We start from the raw sequence: 16,846 nt of genomic DNA on the forward strand, positions 1-16,846 counted from the left end.
GACTTATACATGCATTTTAGCAGTGTTAAGCCCCCGTGAGATCAGGGGATTAACACTCGTATATGCATTCAGGAATGTGGCTCTTTACTGGCCAAGTGGGGACTCACTGGGTGCTGCAGAGGTGAAAGATGCCATCATGTTTCCTGATCCTGCCAGTGCCCCCTCTCTGCCTGGGGCAGGGGGGAGTATTTTTTAGTCCATCCTCTTTCCCTCTCAGGTAGACAAAACGCTCCATGAATCCTTGACAGAGCTCTGAAGATGCTTCTTGTTGCTCCTGTTTGTTCTATGGCTCATCTCCCTTGCCCTCTCAAAGCCAAAGCTGCACCTACCAACCAGTCATCCTTCCAGCCAAGGAGGGCCAATAGCAGCTCCTTTGTACAGACAGCTGGCACCATCACCTCACTTGCTCCTCGCCTGGGGCCGGCGTGTTGCTTGTGATGCCTTTTTACCTGCAGGTGTGCTGCGGGAAAGAGAGCAGCAGTCAAACTGGAAATTGGACCAGGCAGTGATTTGCAGTAGGAAGAGAAGTTGTCAGTCTGGATTTCCTTAAGCAAGGCTTCCAAATGTTGGTGGTATCTGTTCCTGCTCTGGCTGGGACTAAGGCCTTCATCTTGTAAACAAACTGCATTGGAAGCACCATGTACCAGTTACAGCTCCTGTGACTCAGACTAAATTGTAAATGTTTGCAGTGAGATTTTTACAGCTTGCAGCAAAAGAACGAAACTGCAATTCGCAGAATGTGAAGATGTTCTTACCCTAGTTCTTCCTCCATGTGAGAGAGCGCACTGAAAGGTTCAAAGAACAGGCTGTAAGTATACTGTCACCAGTTACAGCCTTTCTATTTGGAAGAGACACTGATAATATAAATGTAGTGTATTACTCTGTGTGATCTTGTTTATTTACAGAAGAATAAACAGAGCATTTTTTCCTCTCCTTGAATACAGTAGAAACAAACATGAACAAGTACTTTCTGGATACACATTCCCAAGTCTGCTGGTCCTAACAAGATCTGACCTCCAAAAGGTCCTCCTCTATATGGCTCCTTGCTATTCTCTCTGCTGTATCACATCACCCATGACCATTTCTGGGCAAGCAGGGAAGTCCTTGACTTTGTGAAGTCCTGCCATGGAAAACAGATATTTAGGAGAGGGCTTCCATTGTTAATCTGCCTTTACTGCATTAGAAGAGGATAGTTATTCTTTCTACTGAACCTGGAAGAATGTGTATGACGTGTTTCTGACTATAATGGGATGTGTGGGGATTGTGGATTAAAGACTTGCCCCAAGGCTGCTGTTAGCATTTTTCAGCGTAATAATCAAGAGACGAAGGCGCACCATCTAATTTAGGTGTTCATAGCAAGTCATCTAAAGACAGTGCCCAGATCTCTATATTGATTGGATTGGGAGACACAGTATTGCAGACCTGGATAGGCAGAGGATTGACCCACCCATTGCTCCTTTGTACTTAGAAGCTATAAGAGCTCCAACAGCTGAAGTGCTGTGATGGATGCTTTGATGTGCTGTGATATGCTTTTTAGAAGGAGGAAGGTGAGATGTGCAAGAGGGTTATGCTCCGCACAGAGAGGAGCAGCTCAGATGCATGGAATTCTGCTATGGACTGTGTGATGGGCTGGTCAGGAGCTTATGGGCCAGGAGCAGAGGGAAGGCCAACACAGGTAACATCATGGTAGGCATCTGCTACAGATCACCTGGTCAAGAAAACAAAATAGATGAAGCCTTCTCTAGACAAGCGGAAGAAGCATCACTCTTTCAAGCCCTGGCTTTTATAGGATATACCTGAAATCTGCTGGGCAGGAAACAGTAGGGCACAAGGAATCCAGATTTCTGGAATGGGTCAGGGACAATTTCTTGACACAGGTGCTGGACAGGGTGAGTAGGGAGATGGTCTGATTGATTTGCTAGTCACAAACAAGGAAGAAGTGGTTGGGGTTGTGATGGTTAATGGCAGCCTTGGAGAGACCAAGAGGTGGTAGAATTTAAGATCATGAGAAAACAGAGAAAGCTGAGTAGCAGAACAATGATCATGGGTTCAGGAGAGCAGACTTCGGCTTGTTCAGGGAACTAGCAAGCAACTTCCCATGAGATATTGCTGTGAAGAGTAAAGGGACACGGAGGGTTCTGAATGATCTTCAAGGACCGTCTTCTCAAAGCCCAAGCATGGTCCACACTGCTATGCAGGAGGCTAAGCAGGCAGTGCATGAGGCCAGCTTGGGTGTACAGGGAACTACAAACTACAAACACGAACTCAAATGTAAAAAGAAAACCTGTAACAGGGGGAAGCAGGGACAGCAATCAAGGAGCAGTGTAGAACTGCACAGGCATGCATGGATGTGATTAAGAAGGCCAAATCTTGGCTTCAGCTGATACTGGTGATGATGTGAACAGCAACAGGAAGAACTTCTACAGGTACATTAGTAGCAAAAGGAAGATGAAGAAAATGCAGGTCTACTGCTGAATAGGGCAGGTGATCTAATGGTGACGGACACAGAAAAGTCTGAGGTTCTCAGCATTTTCTTTGCCTCAGTCTTTACTGGCAAAGTCTGCCCGCAGGCGTCCATGTCTAACGGCAGAGTTTGGAAGAGAGCATTACTGCCCACAGTTGAATAGGGTGATGCTGGGATCACTTAAGTCAGCTGGACATATACAAATCCATGGGATCAAATGGGATGCAGTCCAGCTAGCATAAGGAAGAAAATTCTTTATAGTGAGGGTTGTCAGGCACTAGAGCAAGTTGTCCAGAAAGTGTGTCTGATTTCTATTCTTGAAGGCACTCAAAACCCAGCCAGATGAGGCCTTGAGAAACCTTCTGTTTCATTAATCCCAAGATTGCATGAGAGTCCTGCAGAAGTCCTTTCCAACCTAATTTTTTCTATGATTCTTAGTAGGCATCTGAATATAAACTGAAGATCCCCTGGAAATGTGCCTTAAATTGTGCAACATTGAACGTAGCATGGCATAAATGCCACACAGCCCCCAAATGGGCCATGAGACATGGAAATCTAGAGGAGAGGGTAAGTGGTGGTACAGGGACTGCATCTGCCAGGAATGTCTCTAACCTCTGGCCGTGAGGATTAGTGGGGTTTAAGCAGCGCGCTCTGCTGCTCCACTCCAACCTGTCACCCTTTAGGTGTGCTGTAGGTTCTCCAGGACTTCCTCTCCTGAACCTCCTAATGTTCAAGGTGTTGGTGTCACACTCTCCAAACACTTCGTAAGTCCCTAACAGATCTTCCTCCAAGAGTCCTGGGTAGGCTGGGAACTCTCTGAGATGGTGCTAACATGAATGTGAGCAGCCGTGGCAGCTGATAGTGGATCTGTTCTTGTTTTACCAAGCTGGCAGAGGTTACAACAGCAGTAGAGTGCAGTGAAGGTCTTGCCAGGGGTTAGTCACCAGCAGACAAGCTCTCTGAGATCCCTGGGCACATATTCAGGTTGCTAGGGTGGGCTGGAACCTATGCTACTGTATCTTCACAGATCTTGGTACCTAGCCTAGGAGCCCGCACCGTGCACACCTCCATTGCACATTGCAAACATACCTCAAGAAGACCTTGTTTTTCTTGTTATACTTTTACCCTGTCCCTGAACAGGTGCTGCTTCAGATGTTGCACAGCTGCTGGTTCAGCAGGCTCACACCCACAGAAAAGCTCCCGTAAGTATTTCAGGTTTAATTTAGGTTTAATCAGTGTTTTGGACATGTTAACATTCTTTATTTCAACACTATTTCAGAAGGGCTGCCTTGGAGGCTACTTAATCCTCTGAAGACTTCTGGTTGGAAGCATGAGCCGATTTTCCAGGCCTGTAGCAGCAGACTGTGTATCTCTACAAGCAACAGACTCTGTCCCCTGCTGACTGACTAGATGGAGCCATGAATGTTCTGGAGCAAATCTCAGAGCATTTCTGAAGCCTCTCTGTGGTTGATGAAATTTTGGGGAGCAAAACCCTGAAAGAACTGAGCTTAACTTTGCAGTAAGGATGTAACTTTAAACAGGACAAAGTTGCATGTGCCTATTTGCAATTAAGTAGACATTTTATACCATCTCTTTGAACAGTTCTTCTTGATGTTGAGTCTGAACTATTGGCTGATGAAAGTCCAAATGTCAATCCCATGTGTAATCTTTCAGCAGAAGTTGTGCAACTACGAAAATGTGAGAAACTTTGCTGAGAGCATATCTGCATTAAAATAATAGGTTTCTGTGCAATTCTAACATTTCCAAACAGGGCTTGATTGCTGTGTTACTGTCCACTTGGCATGAGTAGAACTATACTGTTTTTTAGTTTTAGACCTTCTCTCTACAGTCAGAAACACCTGACTGTTGTGACTAGAATACCGCTTGAGAGGGCACACTCTTTTCAAGGAAGGGAAAACTGATGTACAAAACTGAGCAGAAGGCTGGTAGCAAAGCAGGGAAGTCAGGTAAAAATGCAGGAATCTAGCTTTAATAGCAAGATTCATTTACTGCTTAGATGGGCTTACATGTCATACAATAAGCACTGCAGGATAGGAATTGTCTCTGGATTATTATTTTTTTTTTTTTAGCAAAGATCACTGAAAGATTTCTTTTAAAATAAACATCACTGTACCCAGGAGAGCAAAAGAGTTATCGAGTGAGAACAGACAAATTGGCTCTGAGTTTTGAATTTCTCCATAATGTTCTAATTTAAAACAGAATAAGTGAAGAAAAAAAAGGAAGCAATGGAATAGTAACTTTGTAGTGTAAAAGAACCAAATTCAACTGTAAGAGGACATTTACAAAAACTGTTATTAATGTCAAAACATTGTTTTACCTTTCCAATGAAGATTAGAAACTTGTCTGTATATTGTATTTTGACAGAATACTTTTCTGTGGTTTCACTTTCTCATCTGAGGTATCATCCAAGCCAAGCTCGTCCCTGATGAATTAATATCAATGCAGTCCCACGCCAGGAGTGTGGCTCTTTCAGTACCCATTAGTCTAAGATCAAATTGGTATTTAATTGGTCCGGTCTGCAGAACTGATGCCTGGCTCTCACTCAAGCCACCCATGGCAACCAAACATGGGCATTTTGGACTTGTCGCATCCTTCTCTTCCCTCACTTTCCCAAGCACCGTGGACTTTCTCACCCAAATTGGTAAGATACATTCAGGCAAGATATGCCAGTTGGCTTAGCCCAAATCTTTCTGCTGTGCTTCTGCTTCTCAATGAGATCACCCATTTTTATGTTTTAGTTCATTTGCACCATCTGTAAACCTCCTCTGGGGGTACAGAGCACAGCACCAGGCATGGCTGAAACTCCCAAAAGGGGACCTGTGAACTGCTAAAGAGACCCCATGGCTGCAAGGGAGGGCTGGAGAGAGAGAGAGAAGAATCCATACAGGTGCTCATATTTTGCCTGAGGTCTTCATAGCTCTGAGAGGGTCGGCAGATTTTGGAGACGGGGCACTGTTACTCACAGTAGGTCCCAGCTTCTCAGAGTCACTGTCTTGGACTTGGAGGGACAGAGAGGAGGCCATGGCTTTTGAAGTCATACGTGCTTTTTGCCTTTCAGGGGAAGACAAGGACCCTGGCTGGTAACAGCAGGTACACGACAGCCAGCGGAAGGGACTTTCAGTGCACAGCACGGAGTTATTTTGGTCTCACAAAATGCAGTACCTTTGCTATTTATCCTTGAATGTCTTTTACTAGCACTGTGTTTATTTTTACTCACACAACTATAGCACCCTCCGTAACAACGTCAATAATTCTCAATGCAATGGCATATGTAGTGGTGAGCAAAACGCAGGAGCCGGCCCCTGTCAGTGGCAGACTGTCCAGTGATGATGGCAGACTGTCCAGTGACGATGGCAGTATATCACAGAGAACTCTTGGCTTGCTCTCACCTGGAAAAGGAATGGAAAGAGGGAGATGGAGCTCAAAAAGGCAAGTCGCAAAGGCATCCCCATAAAGGCTTAGTGGTTTTGCCAAGACAATTAAAAACGTTTTACAAGGAATCTGGTAGGTTTATAGGAAACTTGGAGATCTCTGAATGTCAAGAGCTTCTCACCCTTACAAGGCAAAGCTGTTAGCACTGTGCTTCTTATAGTTACTTCCTGAGGTATCCCATGCTTAGCAAATTCCTCAGCTCACTCAATGCCTGCTCCAGTGGTGGTACTCTAGTTTGGCAAAAGGGAAATTAATTGTGTCCAACAACATGCCATTTTACTCTCTTCAGGAAAGAGGTGATACAGGGAGCGAGGCAGATTCAACATACTCATTAGTTAATATTTACATCAAAGAAATGAGCTGGTCTTCTGGCTGACCTTTGAAAAAGGAAGCTTAATTTGTTTGAGCAGCGTGTTTTAAGGGTTTTAAAAAATCCTATTTGATAATATTATGCAATAATCAAGGCACACATAGCATCTGGACCTGCATGCTCTGTTGGTAAGTGTGCCTGCCTGTTCAGAGGGACACAAATTTCCTGGCACTGACCAGAGTGATACCTCAGGGCTTTTTGAGGATTAAGCCTCGGTTCCCTGTGCTGACATTCTCTGTAAAGGTCAGTTACCCTTTCCTGTGTCCCCTGTCAAACTCACTGACACTGAGCCCCTTTCCTTTGCTAAAGATGATTCAAGCCTTGGAATATGTCCTTGACTAATGAGCTATTTTGGTTTCTGAGCCAGCTGTTTCTCTGGTGCAAATCGGTGTAGCTCTGATTTGAAGTAAAAGGAGACAACTTTGGCTCTGACAACCTTAGCTGCTTTGCCAATATATCTGTTTTGGCAAACCCTCCTAGCAGAAGCACAGCTTATATCCACAAGAGTGCTTTGAGCGGCAGGTCTAATTCCAGCTCCCTGCATGAAGGGACGTAGATCGGCAGAGGCTGCTTGGCTGATGTAACGATATCGGTACGAGGCTTTAGCTCTCTTCACTATAAGCATGATTCTTTTGCAGTCATGGTGGAAAAGGCTAGTCTGCCCAATCTCTTGAGCCTGGGCCAGACCTGAGGACCTGGCTGTATATTTAGATGCCCCCTACTGTCATTTTCAGACTCTTTGCTGAAGGATCTGTGGGCTTCTCCGTTCATTAGTATCTCCTTGATGTGAAGTCTCTTAAAAACTTCCCCCTTCTCTCCCTGCCCTCTGTGCCTTCCCAGTGTGCCAGCCACAGTGCCACGCTATCAGCCATGGCTTTGCCTAGTAAAACATGTGCCTTCCTCCCAGGCAGGTCTTTCCTCCCCACTGCGCTAATGCTCCTGGACAGCTCAACAGCGATCCTTGTCCCACCAGCTCACCACCATGCCATCTGTGTGGATGAAGCCTCTCCTTCAGCTGCTAAGCTTACCAAACCTGTGCTTTACTTGTTTCTTGGATCAGGTCACATTCATCTTTGAGTGAATTCTTCCCCCTCATCCTTCCCTTCCTTCACGGTCCAAGAAATCTCTCTCTTGGTCTATGTCTCTATGTAACAATCTAGGAGAGCCAAACAAACAAAGAATAAGGGGCTTTAAGTATCCATATCTCCACTTTATAGCTAGATAACTTGGAGCCAGCAATATCTGGTGGGTAGCCCAAGGTCAGAAAGGAAGTCTGTGTCAGAGCCTGCAATTGTGTTCAGCTTTCCTGAATCGAAAGCCCTCATCTTAGTCATTAGAGCACACGTATCAGCTCTCTTCTACACTTCTTGCATGCACTAATGAATGTTTTTCTTCCGTATTTAACAATTTCTGTCATTAACTCTTTATTGTGTACTCAGATGCAGTCTGACAAAACCATGCTTTCCCTTTACTAAAGCAATGGAAGCATATGCTTGTGATGAGATTTGGCTTCTTCAGCTAATGGACCAGCAAAGCTTTTTCTGTTGCTGAATTTTCCTTAATTCTTGAAATCAACGCTGAGACAAGTCCATTCGCATGACATTTATCTGCTGATAAATTGGGATCGTGAATATAAAATCCAGACTTCTTACATCAGTCCGAACATACCAGACATTCTCTAGGTCAGTATTTGGAAAAAGCTATCATGGGCAGCTTATGGGGCAACAGTGGATTTTATACATATGACTTATACTCTAGTTTTAGCGTAGGAATATCTGAAGCATGTATCGGTGACTCATTTGTTAAAATATTGAATCTTGAAGCAAGGAAATCATCTTGCTGATTGTGCTTCTGTGCTTTCTAGTATGTGTCATGGAAAAAATTGACTGTCATGCCAGGCTTTGCCTCTGAGGAAGGTCATATTCCTTTAGCACCTGTTGATTAACACAATACCTGAAACTCCTTTCCCTACTTTTAATTATTATGCATGATTGAAACCTCTGCGGGTATTTCCAGTAGTTAGTGGAATGCTGAGATATTAGATATATACCTGTTCTGACCTGCTGGGCTGGAAGAACCCAGAAGTAGTCATTTGTTGGCATTAAGATTCCTGTTCTGATGAAGTTTGCCCCAGAAGACTCCACAGCTGGAGAGTGCTTTCTTTATCTGCTAACATCTTGATGAGTGCTGTGCTGCTCTTCCAGACCTCCTTCAGAGCTGGCTAGATTTTGTCATTTGGGTCTCTCAGGCACCTTCTCTAGTACAGAGATAATGCAAAGCCTCTTGCACCCTGGAGGAAATGTTGGCTAGGTGGCATTATGTGACAGTGAAGGGCCAAAGTGGCAGAGTTGTGGACAGTGGGAGGCTCTGATGGGTCACGGTCCTGTGGCAAATGACGGGCTGAAAACAATATACGAGCTACTCAGTGGAATTGCAGAGAGACAGATGGCACTTCCCTAGTCTGGCTTCCTCTCTGAGACCCCGTAGGGTGGAGGTAGCCACCCCATGGATCACGGTGCAGGAGGGCAGTCATGCAGAGGAAAGAGGCCACAGTGCGGTACCGTGGGCATGTGCGCTATGAGCTCGTCTGCAGAGGAGTTTGGCTGAGAAAGCCTCACCTTCAAGTCACGGGGTTTGATGGATTGGATTGGGCTGATGAAGACATGAAGGGTCCTTGGATAAGCTGGACCATGGTATCCCAGCCATGCCCTTTTACTCACCTTGTGGATGCTGCATGTCAGCATCCTCCCATGTCAGTAAGAGAAAGCAAGAGCTCTGTTGATGTGGAAAATATATATCTGAAGCCAGTTATATCAGCTCTGTCCCACCTGCCAGGCATGTTGTAGCAGGAACGCAGGATTTCAGCGGTGCTGTTCAAGGTTCATATGCTTTTTGAGAGAATTGTCAACCCAGGCCAGTGCTGGTTGCATTACAACTGAGTGAAAAATGGAGGGAACCTAAATTAGCGGGTTAGGATTTTATTTCTGGACTGGAAAAAGAACATTTGCCTTGTGATTTCCCAGCTCAAACTTTCTATGTGGACGTCACTCAATTTTTTTTTCATTATTACTATAATTTAATTGTGGGATTTACTCTTTGGGGAAAAAAAAAAAAAAAAAAACAAACCCAAAACACCACAACAACCTTTCAGTTCTGTTATTCAAGTGAAAATTTTTTAGCGGGATATGTGCACTTACTAAATTAGAATGTTGATTAGTTGCTCATTTATTCCTTAAGCTATGAGAGGAAGTCTTCTCTTTCTTATTTTTCCCAACCTGGTTCTGTCTGGGAAAGCTGATAAAAATCTCACTTTTTAACTGCAATTTCTCATCCTGTTTTTAGTGGACATGATAGTTGCAAATGAAAGGTGACCACAGAGGGAGTGGCTAAAATGTCATTGTTGTACATTGTTGTATGGGCTGATGATTATTAGTCACAGTATATATTGGGAAAGGCTTCATAAATTTATATGCCAGAAAAATAGTTTGTTTTTGCTCTGAGCCCACTAAATTGCTGTTTCAGCTGGATATTTGTTGCAGCTTGTTTGATTACAAAATCTTTGGTCATCTGGACAGTATTTCTGTAAGCATGGGTGAGAAGTCACAGTAGCAGCTCTAAAGCTTTATTAGGAATAAAGTTCTATTCTTACCGTTTAGCATGGGGTAGACTATGGAGGGAAGATAGGATATTTGTTAGAAATGCCAACACTATAATTTTATTGTTTTTTGGACATCCTCTCTACTCACATCATCTATAAAGCCCCTTTCAGTAGGGGCTCTATGTATGTAAAATATCATAGGCAAAAATATATATAGGAACATCCTCCTCTAGCTTTCCCTTCTAAAGGAAATCACATAGTAGTAAAACTTAACATTTTTCGGAAATGCTGCATGCATATGGGTGTGGAATTGAACATGCTCAGAGATCTCTGAAATGCTTCTCATGCTGCTATTAATATATACACTTTACTAACAACATGCATTATTGACAACATTGTTGTCTACTCTACTCATTTCAAAAATAATGCTTCTGTGTAATTCTCAGCAATACGATACAAACATAATTCATGTAATGAAAACTGATTCAAAAAGGGACCGAAGACCTCATTGTTCAGTGGAATACATAATCTGCTGACTGCTCCGTTCAATTTGGGCTTCAGACTGTAAAATCCTGGGTCAGGTTTTTTATAATCTTGGTGTGAGCTGACTGATTGAAGCACAGACAATGGAAGGGCAAGCCAAAGGCTCCAGATCTTACTGGCATATTGTTATATCAGATTCCCAATTTTAATTTACTGAAAAAAAAAAATGTGTTTATCCCAGAAGATGGGGCAGAAGAACTAAAAAATGGTGACAGGTGGTAGTCTGAATCTGCAGCACCTTGAAACAGAGAGCTCAGGGATGTGAACCAACAGTTCCTCCCAGGGTAGTGCTAATTTCCAGACCTGTCCCTCAGTCAGACCATCAGGCCTGCAGCTCCCGGTTCCCATCTAAAAGTGTGCACTGTAAAATGCGGAAGACAGAGATGATCCCAACCCTTTCTGGGTAAAGCAGAGATCGTCACGGCCATGGTTACAGCATTCCACCTTTGCACTACTGCTGCAGCCTTTGCTTTGTGAAGGAATGGCAAGATTTACTGCTTTGGGGATGGATCCTGTTTTGCTTCTGGAGGTGTAAAAGAGATTTCCTACCTTTGGGTTAGAGTGGGGAAGGAAAGATGTGGCTTGCACAGCACTAGAATTTTTCTCTTAAACTATTTTTTAATAAAAAAATATTGATGCACTGATACCTAAACTGGTTATAAATATCTCATTTTGAAAATTGTGGCAGATGTTACCCTTTTGATAATTTCACATTTAAAGAAAATATTTAAATGATTTAAGTGATTTTATCTTCCCCCCCCCCCCCCCCCCCCCCGGTGTAGGCTAACTCAAATTATCAGTATGAAATAGTTTGATTTACTCCAAGCACTTTTCATGGCTGCCCTTTGAAAAATGTTAGTCATCTAATTTATTCAACTAATTCAAACTAGGAAATCTGCCAAATTCTTGAAAATTCTCCTGAGAGAGGAAAGGATTATACTGTGGCTTCTCTAAAATCTAGCGTTGTTTCTATTTTGCCTGCTCATAGCTTTAGATAGTGGACAACAACCTGTAGTTAAAAACTACATCAGTTAAAACTGATGGTTTCTTTAGCACTGGGTTAACTTCGGCATATTTGAGGTACTGGGACTCTCTCCGCAGAAAAGCAGGCAATGACACACAGCTCATTGAGAGGATAATTCTTTGATGTCTTTTATGACCCAAACAGGAGAGAACTGGCCTCACCCACAGGCCAACCTGTACTTGTCCAAGGTCCTTGCTCCATCATGCATTTCCTGGTGCTAACGGGCTGTGTGAAGGAGGACACTGTTCCTCACCCTGCTTCCAGCCTTTCTTCTCTGCTGGCAAAGGGAGAGGCTTGTGTGTGGCTGCAGCAATGTTCTCTCATCTCCGCAGGTTTCAGTCTGAAGGGGGTCCCTGATGGCCAAAGGAGTTGTGACATTATCATACATAAATACCCACTTTTGACCCTTATGTTGACACACAGATGTTTCATGGTCTTAAATAACACTTGACTGGCATATTCTTGTTTGATGCTAGCACAGTCATTCTGATTATGGCAGACTTCTGCCTATGAAATGCCAATAAAGAGAGTTTGGACTATTAACACTGCCTGGTGACAGCAGAAATTTTAATATCCTGCTCTAATGTAGCTAGCTAACTCCCGTTTAAGAGTCTATCTTTTCTCCTAATCCTATTTATGACTCGTTAGGTATAATTTGTAAATGGCCAACACCATCTTAGGCACTTTACCAACATAGTTTATAGAATTATTTTTAACGGCATTGAATTTACCTTGATGCTAAGCAAATAATCCACTATTGCGCAACTACTTTTCCAAACTTACTCTTCAAATCTAAAGGAGACTCATATTTACTTTTTGATGTGCTTCTACAGTTTCCCACTTGCTGGGGTGAATTTCTGGCTTGTAGTTCCAAATTTGGAAAAAACAAATGGGAACTATCAGTAAGATGTATAGTTCGCTTCTGCATTTGAGTGTGCAGATCCATCCGGTGTAATGTCCCTGTTTTTTCTGCCTTGCACATGAATGTTAACATTTAGCGAAAGCCTCATTTTCAGTCTATATAAAAAATGTATTTGCACGAAAGTATCCACTCATCAAGTGTACATGCAAAAATGGCACTAAAAACCAGGCGTTTCCTCATTTCAGTTCAATTTCTAGATACACAGACAGTTGCTTAAGTAGGCAATTAGCTGACTGGAATGGTTCTCTGATGGCGAGTGATGCATTCATTAATATTTGAATGAACAAGTTTCAGGATGCAAGAGCTGCAGACAAGCAGAGATGTATTTTCACAGGAATATTTGCCTGTGTTTACATCCCCAAGTGATGGAGGCCTTTAGTTATTCAGTGCAGAATATAACCAATGCTTCATTAAGAAGGGTTTCCTCTTAAATGACTGCCCTGAACAGATTATTTTGTGTTCAGACTGTGGCTGATCAGCATTGCACTACTTATCTGGAGGAAGAGTTGCTCTTGTGAAGTGATCCTGATTGAGAGAACCTGTAAAACAGGCGTAAAAAATCCCGACTGACATGAAAGAGGTGCGATGGGAGTGACTATTCACCACTTGTTACAGCAGAAGAACTGAGGATTACCAACTGAAATGTTTAGGCCGTTTTTAAACTTTGTCACTCGCTACCCAAATAAATTGTGATACACCCCAAACCACCGGATGTTGTGGAACTTGAAAGCACACACAGATGAAAAACTGATTAAAGAAGTAGATAAAAAGTCTGCTGCTCTGTATTAGCTTTCAGCTCATGAAATCCTGAAGCTGCAGATTGCTAGAAACTAGGAGGGCATATCTATTTTTACCTTGCTTACATCCTTCCTAAAAGCACTCACTGATCAGCCTGATCTTCAAGCAGTGTGCTGGCAGGAGATGTCAAGAACAGAATAGCCGGGCAATACTGCTCACAGCTTCCAGCGATTTGCTGATGCCAGATGCCAGACTTCCTCAACTGGCGGTAGCTTCTGGATCTTTGTTCTCAATATCCGTGGACTTTCTCTCTGCTAATTTCTCGGTGGATTTTCTAAGCTATGGTATTTGTGCTTTCTGCTGTCCTCACATACTAAGAATCGTACCAGGCACGGATCCTGGGAAGGTAACTAGGAAAGCCATGGGATCTCTGCTGCTTACTCAGGGATCAAGGCTCAGCTGGAAAGTGCTGTCTCTGAACAGCAGGGATGTGACTGCACAGAGATAAGTTCAAGTGTTTGCTAAGCTATTTTACTACATGATTTAACAGATGCCAAAACCTCTTTTTCTCAGAATGTTTTTCCCAAAGCTTTTTTAGTTGCCATTTATTGATGAACGTCATGAAAACAATGTCAGGAAATAATGAGAAATACGCAGACCAAAAAAAAAAAAAAAAAAACCAACCAACCCAAACCCAAAAAGGAAAACAGATGGAAAATCTGTCAAGTCCAACCTGCCGGAGCATTGCAGCTCCTCGACGATTTCATTTTCCTTGGGTGCCCCCTCGTGTTCATCACTAGTGTAGCCAAATGCATTTGGACTGGCACAGACAAAAAAAGTAGTCAGTTGCTAGCACCTTATAAGGTTGATCCATTTTGAAATCCTTTTTTCCGCCCTCTATCCAGTATCCCTATGACTTCATCTCCAGTGAATCCGTGTGCAAATTTGCAGGTTGAATGCATAGTTTATGCCTTATCTTGGACAGTCCAAAACCAAAGAAGGCTTCCTCCGCTTGCATTATGTCCCAAGTTATGTGCATATTCAAACTTCTTGAGAGACTTTGGCAGCGCTCTTAGGCCTGATTTGAAGAGGAGCGATTCCAGCTGAAATGCCAGGCAGCTGAGGATGCTCACAGCAGCTGATCAAATCAAGGGATTAAACTTTGTGCCTCTCACTGAAAATATTTCCCACACAGGCCGGTGCGTTAGGAGGCTCAGTACCCAGAAGGGTGAGCTACAACCAAAAAAGCCAGAGAGTCTCTGGGGTTTCTTGTCATATGACACTTAAGCATCTGCTTCAAATCATTATATTTATAGAAGAGGATCCATCTCCTGTGGTAGTACGGCAGTGTGTTACCAGCTTGCTCTTGTGTTTCTGTGTTTCTCTGCTGTGCTGTTCAGCATTCGCAGGAGCGGAGTGGGATTCCCCCACACTCCCGTCTGGATTTGTACAGCCCATTTGCATGCTTCCTACTTTTGTACAAGCAGTAGGAAAAAAAAAAAATCTAATTTTTGAGCAAATGAGAACAGTCCCCCTCTCTGAAACCTCAACGGCTGAATGTCAAACACACCCACCCACGGGTGGGATATATTCGGGGATCCTGGAGACACAGCAGGAAGGAAATTGGTTGGTCTGGGCTAACAGACATCCTGATTGCCACTTTTTGTCACCCTTAGGAGTGAAAATAGGAGTATGAAATATGACGGTAGGTGAAATGGAAAACAGCTCCTTTCCTCCTCTTAACTAAAAGGGCAAAATATTGCAGGGAATGGAGTTTTGTCGATGCAATTTTTTCAATCGATCGGTTCTTACTGTGGTTCAGGCTTCAGACAATTTACTGAAAAGTTATTATTTTGTTAGCCTAAGTGAACTGAGTTACGGGTTATTCATTCAGCAGGCTGAACTTTATTGGTCAAAAATATTTTAGTTAACCCTTTTGCAAGCAGAAAGGACAAAGATCTTACAGAGGTGAAAAATGACTTACGTTTTGGCCGGTAGAAAATGATCCTACAGAAATGTTTGAGATATTTAAGGGGTATTGTATAAGAAAGCTTTCACGAGAGGGAGGCAAAGAGCTTCAGGACTGGGAACCCATTTTCTTTCATCAGCACTAACCTCACCTTACAATAAGATAAAAATGTAAACACGCTTCCTTCTTCAGTATGACATTAAATGAGCTTTTTTGCACAGCAGCTGTGTATTATACTCTCACTAGGGCCCTCTGCTGCTCACATTAAAGTGAAAAACGCCAAACTTGTCTGGGACCCCCAGGAAAGGCTTGTAACACTTAAAACAATCAAAACGCCAATAATTCTGGAAGGGATGTAAAACTTAAGTCCTCATGGGTCAGGACTACATTAGTCTCTACCTAAGTGAGTTAAGAAGAAACTTTCTGATGGAAGGGTATTTCAAAACTGCTTGCTGAAGGATTTCTTGTGTTCATGCTGGCCTCTGCCAGAGGCACAGTATACAACAAATGAGCTGATCTGGCTTGACAGTTGTTAATTAAAATATTCTGATATTCAAGGGAATTTGCTGAGAGAGGAAAATTACTTATTTCATGAGTTTTTCTCTCCCTATTATTGCTAAAAATATTTGTCTATCAGGGATATCTTTTCCCCCTGACATTATGTGCACAGTGTATAATTTTGTGAGATCACCCTTGGCTGCTGTGGCACTCATTACCTCACCAGCAGCAGGAGGAACTTCAGGAAGGAAACAAACTCCAGAAGCAGAAAGAATCTGAAGAAACTGAAAGTTCTTATTTTCACAAGTACGTCTCTGACAACAGAATAAAAAAGGACAATAAGAAAGAAGCCAAGCTGTGTACACAGTGGCACAATCTCAATTACAATATTGCTATTTCCCTTTTGCAAAAGCCTAGAACATGCACATTTTTAGGTATATGACACCATTTCATGCCTGTGAGTTGCTCAGCTTTTTGGATGGAACAATATAGCTTTAGTATGTGCCCCCAATGCGCCTCTAATGTGCTGCAGCAAGTCATTTTGTACCATCTGTGCGGTCAGTTCATAGAGATCTGTAAGTGATACTTGGCCGCGCCTGAGTCATTTGGTGGAAGACGGATCCTGACAGCACTGAGTCTGCAAGAAGGTGACAGCTTCTGCTTCTGCATTAACCAGCTTGTGTATTTCAAAAGCCAGCAGATGAAAAGCCTATACAAACACCCAGCTGCAGCATCTATTCTGCTCAGTTTCCTCCCCATCTGTGGCACGCCACGCTAATTTACCGCATGCAAGCAGAGTGCTGAAGTGAGCAATAACTTTCTTGGATGAAAACTAAGTTTTTTGGTTCAGGAACTAATAACCGAAAGAGTTACAAAGCACTAGACTTAAATGTTATGGCACCTTTGTTATGCAGAGCTCAAAGTGCTTTACCGAAACCGATTCATTATGCCTCACAAAACTTTTATCTATGTAGTACAGAATGATTGATTTGATTGATGAATTCATCCACTTTTGAAGCATAATAAATATTATAATTATATTATACTATATATTATACTATATGGGTGTTGTAGCCCCAATTTTATTCTCAGGGAACACAGGAACTGGCATATAGAAGATGAGAACATGAGGCTCACATTTTCCACTGCATGCTACGTACTTTTATACGACTTTTAATTATTACAGGCTTTATGGGGTGTCAAAAGAAATGTATGACTCATCAGCCACAGTGCAGATTTTGTTTGCTAGCGATACTCTTTTCCCCGC

The sequence above is a fragment of the Pelecanus crispus genome, chromosome 6, assembly GCF_030463565.1.
Source record: "Pelecanus crispus isolate bPelCri1 chromosome 6, bPelCri1.pri, whole genome shotgun sequence".
In the NCBI taxonomy this organism is placed as follows: Eukaryota; Metazoa; Chordata; class Aves; order Pelecaniformes; family Pelecanidae; genus Pelecanus; species Pelecanus crispus.